Raw genomic sequence first — 13,661 nt, 5'->3', positions numbered from 1 at the left:
CGGATAACAGTTTATCCTCATCCGTCAATTGTCTTAATTTAAGCCGTTAATTCCCTGTACATATCCATCGAGGTTATACTTACAGTTTGTAAGCATTACACGACGGATAATGGGTGGAATTTTTACAGATTATTTTTTTTTAACGGCTATTTTAGGCAATTTCTATTGGTCACTTCATTTACTTTATTTTTATCAGTTATTTTTGAGATAGTATAAAAGCTTATTCATTTCAATAGTCTTTTCTTTTATCATTCTCAATTCAACTGCTCTAATTTCATTCTCTCTCAAGCACCTACTCTCCTTCTCTTCAAGTTCTTATTCTCTAACAATGGCACATATAGTAAAGATTATGTCTCAAACTGGGTTCATTTATGAGAAGAACAATTTCACTGCATTAGTTAACCAGGGTATTCAGCAATCGGATGACTACCACAAGATGATGGACTTTGTGAAGACTTGTAAGCTTAATTATGCCATGCTGGAATCACCCACAATCTTTTGTGAAGTTGTTGAAGAGATGTGGACCACTGCTACCTACAACTCTATAGATAAGACCATCACTCTAACCATCAAAGGTAATGAATTTTGTATCAATAGTGATGTGATAAAAGCATGTTTCAAAATTCCTGATAACAATATGACTTCACCACACAATGACACTGATATTATCAATATGCTTAATTCCATGCACTATGCACTTCCTACTTCTAAACTGAGTGATATTAGGAGAATGGGTCTTAGGAAGGAGTGGAGTTTCTTGTGTGATGTAGTTACAAAGGTTTTCTCTGGAAAAATCAGTAATTTTTATTCAGTGAACATTTCCATGCTTAACATGCTATACATGCTACTTACAGATAAATTTTATAATTTCAGTGACCTTGTCTTGTTTGAGTTAGGCTATAAATTAGGGGAGTTAAATAAAAGAGGTAAGAATGTGTATTATGCTAGATTTCTTATGATATTGGCTAACCACCTTTGTGAAGAAATTGTGCTTGAGAACCCTAACAACAAACTAAATTATTGGGTTCAAGAGAGAAGGATCATTGCAGACTTGAACAGGGCCAATCATCACAAGGATGTGCCAATGTTCTACTTTCCTGCAATGCAAGCACCTCAGGTAAGTGAGGTAAGTTCATCCATCCCTACAACTATTTCAACCTCCATAATTTCTTTAAGTTCAGGAGTAGCTATGGCAACTGTGCCAATGACCAAACAATTGCCTACCAAAGCTGCCAAACCTACTACTATTTCCAAATCCAAATCAAAGAAAACCCCCTCTGGTATCTCTCAAAAGATGCCAGTTGAAAAATCCACAAAAGCCAAGGAGGGGAGTGTGAAGGAGGGAAAGTCAGGTGAGGGAAGGGGTGAACATCAAAGAAACCCCAAGAATAAGGTTGGAAAGTTCAGTGAATCCTGGCCTAGCCACACTGCAGTTTCCCAACAAACTACAGTGCTTAAAAAGGATAAAAGCTCACTTCTAGCTGCATCCTCCCAAAAGGATGTAGTTATTGAACAAAGCTCTCAACCAAGAGCATAGGCCAAGAGGGTTAGGGACACAAGCTCACCCCAAACTTATACAAGAAAGAAGAAATCTAAAACCTCTGGGGATGCACAAGGCACACACACAGTGCAAACTGGTGCTAAAGACACAGTCACTGCACCTTCTCAAGTTCAGTTTGATGTGGCTCCAATAAATGTGGAGTCACGGCCAAAATCTCTAGTTATATAAGCACCTCAAACACCAAACTCACCAACAAATTCTCTGGATGTGGATATGATACACACATCAATTCCTGATTCTCCTTCTTTAACTCTGTTGAGGAAGCCAAAATCCAGTGCAAGTGAGCATCATCTTTTAGATGATTTGTTGGCTCACTTGCCAATTTTTTCAGGAACTGTTGTGTCATCTGTGCCTAAAATATCTTCAATCAGCATAGAGTCAACAATAGTTTCTCTTCCCAGTTCATTCATTTCTACTCTCTCGATGGATATTGCTCATCCGTCGAGTAGTGATTGTATCCCGACGGATAAGCCTAACAGCAGTTATCCGTCGGATAGCAAAACCACTCACTCGATGGATATCACTTATCCGTCGAGTATCTCTGCACAGCTTCACACTTCAATTATTTCCAGTGCAGAAGATCTAGTGGTTGTACAGTCACTCTTAGGATTGAGAGAGCAGAGTATTTTGAGTGAGAGTCTGGGTTGCTCCCAGGAAAAAGGAGAGGAAAAGAGTGAAAATCAGCCATTCATTTCTTTAGGATTGGCAAAAGGGAGTGAGAGGAGTCACACCTTAGTAGGTGAAGGTGAGGGTGTGAGGGTGGGAAGTCAGGGTGAGACCCTGATGAAATAAAAGAGAGAACATGAGAGAAAAGAAGGTACAGAGGGTATAAGGGTGGATTCAGCCATTGCTCATGAGTCAATGATTGTGGATGATGCTGAAAAGGAAAGACAATTTCAGCAACATTACAAAGCTGTAATTGATAACATTTCCTTGGATGCTGACACTTTTACTCATCCTGTGTCAGCCTATCAACTGTTGGCTGCTCAGGGCAATGAGGAGGCAGAGAAAACTTTAAATCTAGTACATACTTCAGAATCTCTACAAAGGGATAAAGCTGCTGTCAATTTGATGCCTCCTATAGCTGGTGAGCCATCTGAAGAATTTGGAGTAAATTCTAATGATGATGACTCTGTTTCATTTGATGAAAACATGAATTTAGGGGGAGATGAAGGCCCAAGTTCTATTCCAGATTTACCTGAATGGGCATTGATAATGGAGTCTACACTAGGACAATTCAATGTATCCTTAGTCAAACAAATCATGTCTATCCAAAAGGCCATTCAGAACACCTCAAATGCTGGTACCAAGGCTATTCTTCAAGCTCACCTAGATTCTCTACATCTCATGAAGCTACAGCAATTAAGACAGAATCTGAGTATGGATGAACTCAAAAAAGGATATAGCTGACTTGAAGACCTACAATTCTGAGAAGATGGATTCCATCATGCCCTATGGTACCATGCAGGATCTGCTACTGAGACTGAGAAGAGAATCAGATGCTGAAAAGAAGCTGGCCAATTGGAGGACAGAATTCAAGTTATTGAAAACTCTATGGTCACCATTCTTCAAAATCAACAGTCTCAGACCAGTCTTCAAAATCAACCCCTCAACTTGATGATAACAAAAAGGGGGAGAAAGGACCAAGTGAGGGGGAGAAGCTTCAGATACAAATCACTAAAGTAATTGTACCTTCAATTACTGTCTCAAAGCCACCAGTTGCAGATGGCATAGATCTGATTCAAGCAGCAGCAGCCAACTTGAAAGCTGCTGAGAAAGAAAAGTTGAGTTTGGTCAACTGGGAGAAGATTGATGAGGAAATACAGAAAAAGTTTGAGCTTGTCAAGGAGCCAGTTAAGTCAGCCATCCATCACTCTCAAGTCAAGCAAATTAGTGTGCATGAGATGAGCATGAACTATCTGGAAAGAGGACAATCTTCCTGCATCAAGTCTCCAAAGGCTGAAATGATTCTTAAACCAAGGGCAAACTACTCAAAATCATCTTTGAAGAACCCCTTGGATACTGTGTATGAGACACCCAAGCCTGATGAAAAGAAGCTTCTGTCAAGATCAACTGTCTTCTATAAAGATCCAGCTGATTCAGTTTCTAAAAGAAGGATTGCTAAAATTGTCAGAAATGGGAAAGAAATTTGTGTGGTGGTTGGACACCCTCAATTTGCTCAAGCAAAGAGAGAAGAAAAAGCTAGATTGAAGCAGGAAAAGAAGCAGGCTGCTCTAGATGCTAAAAAGGCTAAACAAAAGAGAGAGCAGATTGCTATCTTGGCCAAGCTACATGATGTAAACACATCACAACAAATTCCCTCTCAACCATCTGAAGCTACTGAATCAAGGAAGCAAGTTGAAGAACAGAAGAAATCTCCAAGAAAGAAAGAATTGGCTAAAAGAACTAAAAGGAAACTGGATATTGTTGACAAGGAATTGGAAGATCAATTTCCTAAGAAATCCACACCAATTAAAACTCTAGCAACAAAGCCATTTGCGGTATTTGAAGACATAAAGGTGGTGGATCCCTACAGGAATATTCATGGTGAACCTATTGTGCCCAAGGATGAGCCAATAGAATGGGAGAACATACCAATTCCAGACTTCAATCTACCAATCCTTAGCAAGCCAAAAAGGACAAAGTCAAGAGCAGTCAAGAAAGTGAAGTTGCCACCTCTCAAATCCAAGTTTGTAGTTAAAACTCAGCCCAAAGTCAATAAGGGAGACTACTTGTACTTGTGTGACATTAAAGAATTTTCTGATCTAAACCTCTATCTGGATGAACTAGATGAGGTGAGAGGAATTGATACATACAGAAACCTACCTGAAAGGTTAGTGTTCAAGTACAAAGGAGGAAAGGAGATTCAGTGGCCACTTCATAGGATTCTTCAAGAGAGCCAAGCTGTACTGATTAAAGTTTATTCATCCTTCAAGAAGAACTTTGGGTTCAATGTCACTGCAAGAAGACTAGTATTGAAGAAGATTGAAGAACTAAGGAGTGTTAAAGCTAAAGATGCACTCCCAAATACTCTAATCATCCCATACACAGGGAGAAGAGTGCATCTAAGGCCCTACTGGCTGATGGAGTTCATGGATGACAAAGGTGTGAGAAGATTCTTCAAATTAGAAGACCAATTGAGCATCTCTAGCAATGAGACTCTCTTGAAAATGCAAGAAAAGCTAAATCTCTCAGAATCTGATGAACTGGAACTCCACAGGCAGCTCCAAAATTAGATTGATGAAAACAACAGAAAGCTTGGAAGAAGATTCAGACCTTCAAGGAACTAGATAAATCTGCTCAGGCCAAAGGAGCATCTTGAAAATGACTGTGAGCCAAACTTTGTACATTTTGATTAATTGTAGCACTTTTCAGTATTATCTACTTTTCTTTAAAGCTGTATGTTTAGGGTGTTTTGTTATCATCAAGTATCTCTTAATTTATGGCTACAATTCCAGTAGACATAAATTGGGGGAGATTGTTGTGCATATATTGTGTACTTGATGATTTCATGAACAAAACACCTAAGTAGATTTTACTTAGTGAAATAATGTAGCACTCGACGGATAAGAATTATAGTCTTTACGGATAACTCATTATAGTCCCGACGGATGATGACTTATTATCCATCGAGTGAGTAGCTTATGTAATAATAAGTCTGTAGCTCATTTCTGCATACACCTTTTTATAGATTCTGTAGTAGCATATAAGTCATGTTGACTTTAACTGTATATGCAGAATAGGTTGATTAATTGTACATAGATGATGTCTTGTAATTCTGTATAAATGAATTGAAGTCAAGTGCCAAAATAGCTACCGATGGATGATTAACAAAGCCATCGACGGATGATCAAATAGCTATCAACGGATGTTCGATATAGCAGTTGACGGATGATCAATGAAGCCATCAACGGATGATCATAAAGTCGATGGATGATCATGTACTCAAGAGATAAAGAATTCAAATATCAGTTGACAGCGATAACTGGTCACATGCGTCGAAGTGTATGCAAATAGAATGAGGAAGCCTATTAACTGGGTAATAGAGAACAAAGTAGCAAAGCATTAGACCCGATAGTTTTTATAATGATTCTATCTTTTGACTTTGTAATCTTGGTAATATATAAACCAAGAAGTAGCAAATAGAAACTAAGATCTGAGATACAAAAAGTGAGAAACATTTGTAAGCAGAATTATTAGCATTTCTTTGTATTCTCAGTAGTTCATATTTGTAAGCAGTTGTGAGCATTCTTGCACACAGAGTTCTCTCGATATAATATATATCTCTGGTGGAATTGTTTAAATCCACCAGAAAGTTTTTAAAGACTCTTGTTTTTAATTACTCGTGTTTTGGTTTGTTAGGTCACACACACTGTAGAGGGGGTGAATACAGTGTATAATACAATCAAATCGAACTTTAATATCTTACGTAACAGAAAACAAACTTTATTGAAACAATAAACTCTGTTACAGTATGGAACTGTTACCTCTTAGTGATGAACAACTATCACGAGAGCTGCTAGGGTTACAATGAATAATCTTCTTGAATATAATAACACTTATAGTGTAAACCCTATGTCTGTGTTTATATACTACACAGTTACAAGATAATCACTAATTGATATGGAATATAATTCTGCTTCCTAAAATATATCAATCAGATATCTTTTCTTCCAAGTATTCCATTCTTCACGGAACTCCTTCTTCATGCATATCTCTTCTTATGTTTATCTCGATCTTCTTTCCTTTAATCAGCTATTGTCCTTATCTGAATGTCCTTCAGCACTTAAGTTCTGATATCTAACTTCTGATGATTATCTCCTGATAATATAAGTATTGATATCCTTAAGTCCTGACTTCCAGTATAAGTACTGATTAATGGTTAAGTACTGATTTGTCCTGTTAAGTAAGATCTGAAATCTAAACATAAATCATATTAGCCATGACATTATCAAATATATCTAACAATCTCCCCCAACTTGTAAATTAGCATAATATACAAGTTTAACAGATATTTAATGATGTCAAAAACATTAAGTACAAATGCATGAGAATTAGACTAGATAACTACAACTTACAGTCCTTAAAGCTTTACCAATATTTAACTTCTGATAACAACTTCAGTCTGTACAAATGTCAGAATTTAAGCAGTTGTAGATCTTTGACTTGGCTTCATTATCTGATCTCTCTGATGTCAGGAGTTGTTCTGAGATAGTTCTTCAACAAACATCTCTCAGCATATCTAAGTTCATCAATCATTCTCCTTTTGGCATCTTTAAGCTCTGAAGTATCTTCACCAATTTGAAAGATTGCAGCTCTAAGATCATTGATCTTTGCTTTTCTTATATCCTAATCCAGTCTGATCAAATAAGCTTTATCAGACTCAAGATTGAATTCCACAGCCCTGTACCCTAGAAAGGTAGTTACAATTTGAGTAGAATTGGGCTTCATTTCAGCTATATCACCCTTGTGATCTCTGTACTTTGGAACGTATGCGCTGTCAAACTTAACAGAATAAAGCTTTTTTTGTCTCTGAATCTGATCCTTCAAATAGTTTGCAGCAGTCCCTGTCAATCTGTCATCCACTTGAAGTAAGAATAGTACATGCTCCAATTCTTCAAAATACTTCAATGGAATGGCATTTTATCTTATATGATAAACCCTACCATCTGTCATGAAATACAACAAGATGTATTCTTTCAAGTAGGTATGGTAAACCATTTGTACAGATTCTAGTTGATTCAATCTCTCAGGAGTTGCTCCAATACCTGGTTCACTCAAGGAAGTTGGATCATTAGTATTGTTATGTATTCTTCTTTCATTAGCACTTCCCAATCCAGTTTTATCTCTTGCTTCCTTTCCAGTAACTACTCTAGCTTCAAAACCACTTGCAGTAGTCTTCAAAGGTTGAGTCTGTTTTGCTTTAGTGAATCCTGGTAGGAGTGTTTTTGGTCTATCTTCTGATATCAAGTTAACTTGAGCTATGTCAGAGGTTACTTGCTTCTTCTGAATATCAGAACTTATAATTTCTTGACTCTGAACAACTTGAGCCATGTCAGAGGTTGTTTTAAGAACTTTTCTTGAAGTCAGAGCAAGATCATCCTTTTCATCAGTAATTTCTTCATCCTCAGGAGGCACATACACCTTGATAGGTTCACCAACCTTTTCTTTACCCTTGGATCTTGGATCTATCTGCGGTTGTGATTTAGCCAATGTTGCTTCAGTATGTGTCCTTTCTTTGATCACAATGTCTTTGAGTTTTGGAAGTGGCTTTTTACCAGAAGCTTCAGATTTAGATGCAACTTTCTCTGATTTAAGTCTGGCTTCTTCTTCCATTAAACTCTCCAAGTCCATTCCTGGAATTTCCTGAAGAAATAACTGTCTAGACATTTCCTCATCAAGATCTAAAAGTTCATCAGAACTTATCCTTTTACCAGTAGCAGAACTTATTCTTTTCCCAGTATCAGAACTTGTCCTGTGACTTGTGATTTCAGCTTGTCTTGATGTGAATCCTCTACCTTGACTATGACCTCTACCCATTCCAGAGCTTCCTCGATCATCTTTTCCATCATCCTTCCCTTTCAGTGTCTTGTCAATCTTGCATTTGGACTTAATTACTTTCTCCCCCTTTTTGGCATCAGCAGGTAATAGAAGAGAGACAAGCAATTCCACTGAAGATTGGATTTCATTAAGTTGTGATTACTGAGAAGCTTGATTTTTTAGAATATCACCAATCTGAGCTTGTTGATGATCTTGAGTCTTCTTAATAGAAGCAATCCTGTCAAAGGTAGGTTGGAAGAACTTTTTCTTATTAATTTTCCAAACTTCTCCTTGCTTAATAAATTCTTCCTGAATCTTGTGTAGCTCTGCACGAGTAGTTGAATGAAGACCTTGTAGATGTTTAGTACTCAATGCAGTGACTCTAAGCTGGGTTTTGAAATCATTAGAATTTAACATTTCATCAGCTTTAGTCAAGTGCTCAGCAAGATGAATATCATTTGGAACACATGAAACTGAGTTCCATTCCTTAGTCCACTCCCGTCCTGCAGGAGTTTCACTCCAAGGCACTGGTGCTTCTCGGGTAACAAACTTCTTAATAAGTTCAGACTTAAGAATAGTTTGTGGAGGAGCATGTCCTGAAGGACCTGCTGCATCAGCATCTGCAGTTGGAGCAACATCACCAGTATCTCCAGCATTTGCAGCATCAGAACTTAAAGAATCAGTATCTTCTGATAAGACAACAGTGTGTGTAGCAATGGAGGCTTCAGCATCCTCTAATTGCTGATCTGGTTCTAAGTTCTGATCAACAGCCATATCCTGATGCTCACCTAAAGTCTGATCATCAGCATCTTGATGCAGAGAAGGTGTTGTAGATAACTCTGGAGTTTGAACAGCATCAGTAACAGGTGTTGTTGAAGGATTAGTTGCTGTTGGAGCTTCTAAGAGAATTACTTCAGGCACAACCAAGTTTTGAACATCAATATCAGCACTTGTGCCTGGATCAACAGGAGACACAGATGGTGTGATAGCCTTTTCAGAAACAGCTTCCTTAGATGAAGTTGATGGAGAAGAAGTGACTGTAGCAAATTCCTTGTCTTGTGAGATGAGAGATTCCTGATCCCCTTCCTTAGCTGCTTCCTCTTCATCATCTGAAACTGGCCTTTTTGCCCTCTGTTTCTTGTATCTCTTTGTTGATTTGGATTCCTTGGAAGTTTCAGGAACTGTCATTCTTCTAAGCCTTTTGAGAAGCCTAGATCCCCCAATTCCAGAATCCTTCTGAGAAGTCTCTTTCTCAGCTTCACTTACAACAGGTTCTGAAGAAGGAACCTGGTCCTCAGTATCAGATTCATCTCTCAAGGCAATCCTCCTTCTCTTTTGAGGTGTTTGAGGAACAGTCTTTGTCCTCTTTGGCTTGGAGGATGAAGGCTTCACAGTAAGTGCTGAGGATGAGGGTTGAACAGTCTGTGAAGTGGAGAGATAGGATTTGAGATATTTCCTGAGGGTAGGTTGAGTAGAATGAGTGGTAGGTGCTGAGGATGATGGTTTTTGAGTGTTTGTTGTTGGTTGGACATCAGAGTAAACAGATCTATAAGTATCAGGATCAGCATTTACTAGGATCTGTTTTACAGACTGAGGAATCTGTAATGTTCTAACCACTGATTTCTTAGTGTCAGCATTTACCAGGTCATTAAAGTAGCGTTTTGCAACTTTAAACGGTGGGGTTGAGGAACTGACTAATTGAGCTTCATCAGTACAAAAAGTATAAATAAGTTGACAGAATCTAGCAAAATAGAAAACATTCCTATCCTCTGTCATCCTATCCCCAATAAAACCAATTATACTAGTTGCAAAATCAAAATGAGTTTGATTTATAATAGCATACCCGATGTGCTGACTCAGAATTGGGATAGCATCAAAATTCGAACATTTGTTCCCAAAAGCTTTAGTGATGCAGTCGAAGAAGAAGCTCCATTCTCTTCTTATATGAGCCCGTTTCAACTGCCCAAGTTTTGCCAAACTCTTTTCATACCCCAAATTTGCCATTAACTCCTGAAGAGCTGATTCTTCTGGAATTGAAAAGGTACATCCTTCTGGGAGATGTAGAGCCTTGCGTATTGTACCAGGAGTGACTGCATAAGAAGAATCACCCACTTCGAAAACAATACTAGGAGTGCCATGTCTACCACCATCATCAAAGTGCCCAGTCCGCCAAAATGTCAGAACTTGTTGGCTCGAAAAGACTGAAGGCTGGGTTAATGCATACCCAATCTCACTGTGTGCAAGAAGATCTTGCACAAAATGCAATTCAGATGGAGCTTCTGCATGATCAAGAATTGCAGCATAGTTGTTTGGAACAAACTTAGCTCCATCAATGATTAAATCCTTAGGTGTCATGTGAAAAATTGAGATTTAAAAGTGCCTGTTAGGTGTTTGATAAAATGTCTGTATGAAAAACCAACGTGAGAAGAAGAGAGAAAGAGAGAGTAAAAGCAAGTAGAGAGAAAAAGTATGAAGGAAATAAAAGATTAAAGAAATCCTCTCTCTGTCATACTTATACTCTGAAAAACAATGTTACCGTGGGACACCTATCAGACATGCAGTAATAACGGATAGTTACTGGGCGCGAGAAAACAGTAATCATTACTTGCCCACTTGTCTGTTTTCAAGGAAAAACCGTTCCACTTACCCAGATATTCCATTAATCAAGGTGAAACAGTTTAAATCAAAATTGAAACCGTTCCCACTGATTTAATTATTTTTCACTGCATCATTAATATTCTGAAAATAAATCAAGTGAAAATGACCAAGATAAATCAGATGAGTAAGTGCTGATAAAGAAAAATCAGAACTTAAATTAGAACAGAATTTATATGGTCATCAGAATATGAATAATTATCAGGATTTATCAATGCATTACAAAACAACTTAGAGATAAAATCTTGAAACAAAAACAAATTTCATTTATATATCAAGAGAATACATTCATGATATTGAAATTACATCAGTACTTATACAAGATTTCCCTAAGCTACTAAACCTAACATCAACAGCCTTTGTCCTAGCTCAAGAAGCAGGGCAAGGCTGATGATGAAGAAAAATAGGAAGAAGAAAATAAATCATTTCTTCTTCCTACTCTCGACAAACAGAATGGCGAGTCGGATGATTCGCTCTTGCTGGTGGAGAGCTTCCAGCCTTTCCTCCTCCAATCGCTCCAGATGGCGATGGTAATCCATATAGAAGAAAAGGAGGTGGGTCAGTACCTCCTGTGGGACAGAGTCTCATATCTCCTCAGGAATGGTCGTGATGTGCCATTCCTGCTGCCATTCAGCACAGCTTAGCTCCATATTAAATGTTTGGTAATTCAAAAACATGTTGTATCTGACCATTGTGTTTTTAAAAGAAAAAGTATGAAGGTAAGTTGGTGAGAAAGAATTTGATGGGAAGGCTGATGTAAAGTGGTTGCTTATATAGGCAAGTGAATGCCAGGAGACGCAAAGGAATTTAATGCTGACAGGTAGAATTAATTCTACTTCATCTCCCCAGACTTGGAAAAAGAATAACATTCATTGGAAAGAGAAAACATGGTTTAATGCACACAGGAAACAAGTAAAAGTAGACTGTTCAAGTACGAATACCATTAACCCTAACCATAGTGACTATTAATCTTCCACTTCAACATATTCTAGTTTGAACCGAGACTGTTATCAAATTTTATCCACAGATAAGTCAAGTAAAGAATTTAGACTGTAATATCAGAACTTAGACTTATATCAGAACTTAACAGTCATCAGAACATAATTTCTTAACTCGAAAAAGGAATGCTTATCTGAGTAAATCCTCATACAAGTTCTGAGTTATACTCTTCAGAACTTAATCTTCAGAATATGTAACCAGAACTTGTCCTCAGAATTAGTGCAAAATGACACAATGACTGTTTATCTAAAACAATATAGACCACCACAATAATTTTCATCATTCAGATGGAGTGATTAGTGTGTGCATCAAGCTAAATAGAAGACAAAGAGTAAAGTCTGATTCACTTCAGTACATCTTAGAAATAAGGCATAACTAAAAATTTTTCTAAAGAGCTGTCATGATCCTGAAACCTACTGATGAATGAGTTCATGCTTGAGTCCACCTCAACTGTTTTGTGCTAATTTTATGCATCTTTTTAAATTCTATTTTACAGTGGCTTCTCAGTGTAAGTGAGTCACGACTGCTTATCAGAATTTATGCTATTATCAGAGTATTTCTCCAGTAATCATAGAGTGTGAAAAGTCACCAAGAAAATATTTTGCTTTTCTAATGCATATTTACTTAATATCAGCAATGCACTTGGGTCGTCCCTTCCACATTTTTACTCTAGATCTCAAAGGAGTACCTGATTTTATTCTTTGATCCTTTTGCTTTTTCTTTTGATAAGTGAGGTTTATCAGCACTTAGTACATTCAGCAGTTTACTAGTATCAGAACTTAACAGATGAGTAGCATTATTCTAATTTGTGACTTAGTAATAAGATAAACAAAGTAAACTCAACTAAGCTCAATTATCAGAATTTGCTTGTGTCATAAGATTCCACAGAAATAATTACTTCTTACATGGGATCATTTGTTTATTGAAGACTACTAGGTCAGTATCTAGCACAGTTATCATCATAGGATTGAATAGTTACTTAAACAGACATATCACTTATCAGAGTTTAGAGACATATATCAGACAACAATCAGTACTTAAACGCATATTTCAATTAATCACAGAATACACAAAGAGATTACATTCTGTAAATACTGATCATAAAGTCTGATGCATCAGAACAAAACTAGGCAGATTTAGAAAAAGAACCTGAAACCAATCCAAGTTCATTTACCAATCTTGTAAAGTGGCTTCACATAATGGTTTTGTGAAGATATCTGCTAGTTGTTGATCTGTTGGAACAAAGTACAATTCCACTGTACCTTCATCCACATGTTCCCTTATGAAGTGGTACCTGATGCTGATGTGCTTTGTCATAGAGTGTTGAACTGGATTACCTGTCATAGCAATAACACTTTGATTATCACAGTAAATAGGGATTTTGAAATATATTAACCCATAATCCAGTAACTGATTCTTCATCCAAAGAATCTGTGCACAACAGCTTCCTGCAGCAATATACTCTGCTTCTGCAGTTGATGTGGAAATTGACTTTTGTTTCTTGCTGAACCAAGAAACCAATCTGCCTCCAAGGAATTGGCAGCTTCCACTTGTGCTTTTCCTGTCAATTTTGCAACTTGCAAAATCTGCATCTGAGTAACCTATTAGTTTAAAATCTGATTCTCTAGGATACCACAATCCCAGATCAGCTGTTCCTTTAAGATACTTAAAAATTCTTTTCACAGCTGTTAAGTGAGGTTCTCTTGGATCTGCTTGAAATCTTGCACAAAGACAGGTAGCATACATGATATCAGGTCTACTAGCAGTTAGATAGAGTAGAGAGCCAATCATACCTCTGTAATCAGTAATATCTACTGATTTACCAGTATCCTTATCCAGTTTTGTTGCAGTGGCCATGGGAGTGGATGCACTTGAACAATCTTGCATTCCAAATTTCTTCAGCAAG

The sequence above is a fragment of the Apium graveolens genome, chromosome 11 (assembly GCF_009905375.1).
Source record: "Apium graveolens cultivar Ventura chromosome 11, ASM990537v1, whole genome shotgun sequence".
Lineage (NCBI taxonomy): Eukaryota > Viridiplantae > Streptophyta > Magnoliopsida > Apiales > Apiaceae > Apium > Apium graveolens.
The sequence above is the reverse complement of the archived record's forward strand: the minus strand, read 5'-3'. Positions refer to the sequence as shown.